The sequence below is a fragment of the Cariama cristata genome, unplaced genomic scaffold (assembly GCF_000690535.1).
Source record: "Cariama cristata isolate BGI_N322 unplaced genomic scaffold, ASM69053v1 scaffold942, whole genome shotgun sequence".
Taxonomy (NCBI): domain Eukaryota; kingdom Metazoa; phylum Chordata; class Aves; order Cariamiformes; family Cariamidae; genus Cariama; species Cariama cristata.
Genome location: NW_009601903.1, coordinates 68,123 through 74,096, shown reverse-complemented (window position 1 = coordinate 74,096; position 5,974 = coordinate 68,123).

Below are 5,974 nucleotides of genomic sequence, written 5' to 3'. Positions count from 1 at the left end.
AAGTAATGATTTACTTGCACTTTTTCTTTGGTGTTGCCTTTCTTATCCATGAAATACAATTCCATAAAAAAAATATTAAGGCAACACTACATCTGTATCCAGCTTCTATTCCAGCTATTCTATATTTGTAGATTTGCTAGATGTAGTGTAGGTAAGCAGCAGTGGTATTGGCAACAATCCTAGAAAATTATGAGAATCTCAATTGTGTTTGTGATCAGACTGTATGACATTATGCCCATGGATGTGCTGACAATAGAGCTCACGTCTCCAGCTTCCCAGTAAGGTCTCAAAGCTGAAGATGCTGGAGGTGAGAACCTTTCCAAGCGTGCCATTCTCATACAAAACCTGACACATTCAGAAACATTCATAAGTTCATAAACACCTACTAAGATAAAGATCACTTCTATTTTTGTTGTGGTATTTTTCACAAATTTGAAAAAACAATTGTGTCTCAGGAGGAACTTGTTTTCACCCATCTTGGCTAAAAATAACCCTACAGAGACTTAGAATAAGTGACTTTTGCTTATTATTCATTTGGAATTTTTTTCTTAGATATATCTTCCATTGAACTGTGGTGATAGCATGTGAAGGACATAGTTTGGCTGGGTATCTTTGAGTCAAATAGTTTAGGGCAAACTGCAGTTGGTCCCAGGGAGCAGTACTGCGGTTCTTGAGGAGGAAGAAAGTTTTTCCAGCAAAATCGTTGAGTGAAAATCAGTGAGAGCTTTAAATCTAACTAATATTCAGCAAAGTTAATTCTGCACAGAGTTGCCACATCTGCAACCTTCAGTTAAATTCTAACCTCGGGAACTGCTTCAAGGGGAAAAAAATATTCCTTTCCCCTTGATTCCTTGAACAGGCAAGCTATTGCAAACAAGTAATGTCCAAGCATTCCTTATACAAAATTATTTTTGCAGCATAATTTGGCAGTTGAGTAAAATTCTCATTAATATCTTAACATGTAAGGCCTGGTTTTGCCCCATGAATTTTGCAGTTATCAGATAAGTCTTTCCTTTCTACATGAAGAGTTGTAAATCAATGCTTATTTCTTTAACAGATTTTCTGCATGGATTAAACTTCTTCACTGCATGGATGAGGGGAAGAGGGCAGCTAGAAGGATAACAGGCCACAAGCAGTATGGTACTGTTGACTCTAGCTAATCTGATAAACATCACTTAACTGAAGTGAGTGTGAGTGACCAGGTGCCCTCAAACAGGAGCACAGGGCAGTGGCGTAGCTGTGTAGAATGGACAAAAATGCTGGTACCGGAGAGGCCACCGTAGATGCAAAATATATTAAGCTGAACTGGATAGACAGTTGGGATTTTGGTCACACATACAACAGTTAAATTTCATTTTTCATGTACTGTATATATTGGCCTAGGAACACCTCACAGATATTTATCATCGTTTTGTGTCAACCATGTCTGTGTTTTCATTGAGATATGATGCAACTGGCTAATGATCAGGGCTTTTTGGTTCTCAAGACTAAAGACAAATACAGACTTGTTCTCAGTTTTCTCTGATCCTGCAAATGCTGTATAAAGGCCTGTTGTTCGCAAAGTCCACTATGCTGTAGTGTGGTATCCCTAACAACCAATACTGTGCCGGTTTTCCTCCAGTCTTAATACCTCAGAAACATTTTTGCACTACAGGGGTTAGGTCTGATAACATGTAAAACATGATTGTTTAATAAAATTATTTGAAACATTTCAGAATGAATGCTTTGTCTGAACTGTTTTGCTCCTCCTGTCAAATTGTTACAGTTTTCGTACGTGCCATCAGTGACCTCATTCTATGAAGATGAAAACGGGATGTGGTTTTTTAAGTCAGTGTGGTAAGAGCTTTCAATATATAGGTTGAATTAATAAGTATAGCTTTACTGGCCTTTAAAGGAGAGTGATAAACTCTGGAGATTTATATCCCAGTCTGGCGATAACTAAATTCAAATAATCTATTTTAATTTACTTAAAAAGACAATGACAGGAATTCCATGAATGTAATTACTACTTCATAACCAGCAGCTTTAGCTGAAAATTTCCAGTGATGGAGATACCCATTACCATCCTTAGTAAGTTGTTCCAACAGTTAATTGCTGTCTTCAGTTCTTTTTAAAAGACTGTTTCTAATGTGACTGTGCCCAGCTTAACTTGCCAGCCATTAGAAACTATTGTGCCTTTGTCTGCTAGAATGAGGGAGACCCTTTTTCTAACACATCTCACATAATTTAAGACCACAGGGGAAAAAAAAAAAAAAGAAAAAAAAAAAGATGCTGATATAGTATCATACTTGTCCTATTTCAATTTATCTTTATTACTAAAAATACAGTTTGTTGCTTTTATATAGAGAAAAGTAATTTACAGTAACAGTCTTGACCAAACTTTTTGGGGCTTAGGCAGCCTATAACAGAAAAGGAGTTGATACCCAATAGTGTAATATGCAAAATGTTTTTATTAGCTGAAATTTCTGGAATGGTTTGTTTTTATGAAGAACCAGATAAGATGATATTCTTTGTGTAACTTTTCCTTATGTGAAAATTAGTAGGTACCAGATCCCACACCAGTTAAGTTAGTGAACAAAGTTCTCTCAGTCCTCAGTAGGAATCATTTCTGAGCTTGCTATGGATTGAATGTATTTGTCTCCATCATTTGTTAGATGATATATCTCTGTTCCTCCTTGGTAAAGCAACATGGATAATCACAGGTGGAAAATGATGTCTAAAACCAAGCTTAATCATTTTCAGATCTGACATGGGAATGCTTTATGAATGGTTTTTAGGGGAGGTGAAAACTTAAGCCAGGCTGCCCAAATATTTCTGGCAAGGAGAGGACTTGACTGTATTTGTGAAAACATCCCCATCCTGGTTTGTTTGGAAGAAGTACACAGGTATTTAGGAACACATGGAGGTCATAACTTGTGACCTTACAAGTTTCAAGAATCAGGTTAGGCAGAAGTTGGGTGAATGTGCATGAAGGTTACACCCTAATTTTTGAAGGACAGGATGTTAGGTGAGAAGGAAGGGGGAATGGATCAAAAACATACATTACATACAGTAGGCAAAGACTTCTGGTACTCAAGATACCAAGTTTTAAATGGAGCAGTGAATTATAAGACAGTGTACTTTGGATGAAGAAACTCTAGCTGGATATGTAATGAGGTGTCTCAAGTGTTAAGTGAAACTGAGTTACTGAAAGAATAGTGGCTCTGCTAGTAAAATCCCTTTTGTTAGGGGTGCTCACTGCGTGTGTTTAAATGCTGCTTTTGCACAGAGGGCCGGTTTCTGCAGGTAAACACAATGTACTGAAATGTTCTCAGGTTTGTGACCCAGATTAGGGGGCAGTCAGGAAAGAAACTGAGACTTTAAGCGTAGGTCTAAATCCAGTAGAATTCAATATATCTATAAAGAGGTGACAACACTTCCTGGGTTTCCATCTTTGGAAGAAATAAATGGCATATCCAACTGGAGCTATGTACGCTAGTGCTTGGGGTAAATTCAGCTGATATTTGAAAAACAGGCCTTGGCAAGAGAACCTGGAAGTAAATCGCATTTCCAACTTCATTTGGCTGGCAGTGTTTCTTACTCTTGGTATCTCTTAGGGTCCACAAATATGCCAGAAGCAGCAACCTTGCCCTGTTAAGCTACTCATCTCTTCATCTGGAGGAGGCATAGGAGTATTGTGATAAGCTGGGAAATGTTCGAAGTGTGGCAAATTGGTCCTTCCTCCGATTCCTCTCAGGTTTTATTTCAGTGCCACTTGGACCTTTCCCATGCCTTTCAGAAAGAAAGAGATAGGATGGAGGTGGAAGAGACAGCAGAGAGTAGCCCTGCACAGTCATCAGTGGCTGGACTGGCTGTTTGATACTCTGGTGGTTTCAGGATTCTATCATGGCTTTTTTCCGTAATGTCTCTTTTGAAAAGTTTTTGTAACCTTTCTGTTATTCACTAGCTAATTAACTCTTTCCTGGTCTTTAAAAGAATATGTTTGTACAATTAGGAAGCTCATCCTTGAGATAGTGAAATTGAAAATGTAAGGCAGAAAAGTTGTTCAAGTGACTTATCTTGTGAAGAAGGTAAACTAATTACTGTTGGCAAACTGAGGAGAGTTGCCGGACAACCAGATTTCAAATACTGATATTACATTTATAACTTCTGCTTTTGGACTTCATGGTGTGAAAAGTACTTTGTGCTAAAGCAGAATCCACACCAAGAAATACCATTTAGCAATAGCTCAAATTTTTTGCAAGTTCACTCGCAATCCCCTGCTAAAAGGGGAAATCTTCAGTGCTTTGGACTGATGAGATGGCGGTTGTTATAGACATACAGTATCCTAGCCTGAGCAGGCATCACATTCCCTCTTTACATCCTGAACTGGCTTGCTTATGTTTAGACTCTAGGTCTCTGAGGTGCCTTTATCAAACTTGCTTGTTTTGCATAAACAAAAAAAGGCTTGCTTTAGCATATTTTCAGCCCCTTTCCCTGGACTGCAGAATGAATCAGGAGAGGCCCTGTGTTCCTGCCAGCAGTGCACTGTGTTTCCCATCAAGATGGAGAGGTTGAATGATGTTCATTACAGGTACTGTTCAGAGTGGGTAAGGCAATATTCGCTCTCCTGACTGTTTTCCCCTCAGCACTTTAATGCCTTGTCTCTTGATCCAAGCTGAGGTCTGCCTCTATTCAGTCAGTTTTATTATTCTTAGCAGATGATAACATCTGTCTGCTCAAACTGTTTTGAGGGACAGGCATAGTTTTAGTGGGTTTTTTTAAATGGTTTTTTAGAACATAGATTTTATTTTTTTTTTACGAAGGGGAATTAGTGAACTGGATTGATCAGTGTGATCATAGGTCACTTTATACAGCAGACTTTCCTGATTTATTTTTTCCTCTCCAGATCGTAGTGCATAAAAATAATGATCCTGTTAAATCAAATGTTAATTGCAAATGAATGTAAGGGCAAAAGTTCAGTGTGGGATGAGTACTGGATGATTCATTTGGCACATACTAGTGTGCAGGTTCATCAGGTGTGTATTCTGCACAGTCTTGCATTGATTCTGGAGCTAGTGGCTTGTCAGGAGGTCATGACTGTGTGCTCACAGTTAGTATCTCACTTGCAGAGTCAAAGGATGTTTGAGTTTATGGATGTCAGGGGCTGCACAGCTGGGTCAATACTGTCTGATGGAGTAACGCCTGTGGGGCTTCCCTGCTTTCTGCCCTGAATATGGACCAGTGGGTTGCAGGTTGTCATCACAGCACTGTAACTAGTATGGCCAGGGCCATGAAATGGGTGGCCAGGGCAGCTGCTCCCAGTCAGTGTCATTGTTGTCTTCTGCGGGTCTGATGCCGATAGCACTCTGTATGTGCCTTGTAACTTGGCAAAGAGATAGCATAGCCTTGGCAAGGCTTTTGCTGTTTGTTTATATTGCTGCACGTTGGTATTGCTGAGTAGCTTGTTTTACTGCATGTGAAGTCCACACAGACTTGCTATGGTGGGAATGCTGATTAAATATGCTTAACAGATGCATATGAGTTAGTGGGAAATCACCGAGTAACTCCCTCTCTGGATAATTGTTTGCTTCCACAAAGCAAGCAGTGAGAGGGGAAGGCGGCAGCACTATGGCCTCGGGTGTGACAGCGGCAGCCCCTGCAGAACGAGCTGTCGAGATGTCAGTTGCAAGGAAAAGACAGCTTTATTCTTGGTCTGCAGCCACTGGGGCTTCAAATGGTAGTGAATGTGTTGTGTGGCAGGAATTGATAATGTTTTATGGTATCTATGGGGCAACCACATGCCTATTCTTGGCCTGGTAGACTCCGGGGCATTTAGTGCATAATGTAGGGTCTGTAGTATAAACTAGGAAGGATTGTGTCATCCTAGGGGGAAATCTGGTTTGATACTGAGCCTGCAACAAGATCACAAGTGGATAGAATGAAAACTTAAGCACTTACATACTTTCTTCTTGTGCAGATCACTTCTGCAGCA